Source organism: Ailuropoda melanoleuca, chromosome 9 (assembly GCF_002007445.2).
Source record: "Ailuropoda melanoleuca isolate Jingjing chromosome 9, ASM200744v2, whole genome shotgun sequence".
In the NCBI taxonomy this organism is placed as follows: Eukaryota; Metazoa; Chordata; class Mammalia; order Carnivora; family Ursidae; genus Ailuropoda; species Ailuropoda melanoleuca.
Genome location: NC_048226.1, coordinates 99514250 through 99515480, shown reverse-complemented (window position 1 = coordinate 99515480; position 1231 = coordinate 99514250).

Sequence of the window (1231 nt, the reverse complement as noted above, 5' to 3'; positions counted from 1 at the left end):
TATTTTAGGACCTAGAACATTCTCTCAAACTTGCATTTTGAGAATAGATCTGTGCATTCGAGGGATCAAATACTGGGACCAAGGCAGACCACAGTTATCCACAATCCTATAGTTACCTAGCCCCAGATGATTCTATGAAGACCATTCTTGATTTGAACTTCAAGGACACGGTGATGGACCAGCATAAAGCTGGAACTTCCTTACATCATCTGGCCTCTACATGGGTTTTTTAAATGTTTTTTTTATATTATGTTAGTCACCATACAGTACATCCCTGGTTTTTGATGTAAAGTTCAATGATTCATTAGTTGCATATAACACCCAGTGCACCATGTAATACATGCCCTCCTTAAAGCATTTGACAAAATACAGCATCCTTTCCTGATTAAAACCCTTCAGAGTGTAGGGACAGAGGGTACATTCCTCAATCTCATAAAAACCATCTATGAAAGCCTACAGCAAATATCATTCTCAATGGGGAAAAGCTGGAAGACTTTCCCTTAAGATCAGCAACACGACAAGGATGCCCACTCTCGCCACTATTATTCAACATATTACTACAAGTCCTTGCAACAGCAATCAGACAACAAAAAGGGATCAAAGGTATCCAAATCGGCAAAGAAGAAGTCAAAATGTCTCTCTTCGCAGATGACATGATACTGTATATGGAAAACCCAAAAGAATCCACTCCCAAACTATTAGAAGTTATAGAGCAATTCAGTAAAGTGGTGTGATACAAAATCAATGCTCAGAAATTGGTTGCATTTCTATACACGGATAACGAGACTGAAGAAAGAGAAATTAGGGAATCCATCCCATTTACAATAGCACCAAAAACCAAATGTTACCTTGGAATTAACTTAACCAGAGACGTAAAGGATCTATATTCTAGAAACCATAAATCACTCTTGGAAGACATTGAGGAAGACACAAAAAGATGGAAAAATATTCCATGCTCATGGATCGGAAGAATTAACATAGTTAAAATGTCTATGCAACACAGAGCAATCTACACTTTCAATGCTATCCCGATTAAAATACTGATGACATTTTTCAAAGAACTGGAACAAATAGTCCTTAAATTTGTATGGAACCAGAAAAGGCCCCGAATCGCCAAGGAACTGTTGAAAAGGAAAAACAAAGCTGGGGGCATCACAATGCCAGATTTCGAGCTGTACTACAAAGCTGTGATCACAAAGACAGCATGGTACTGGCACAAAAACAGACACAT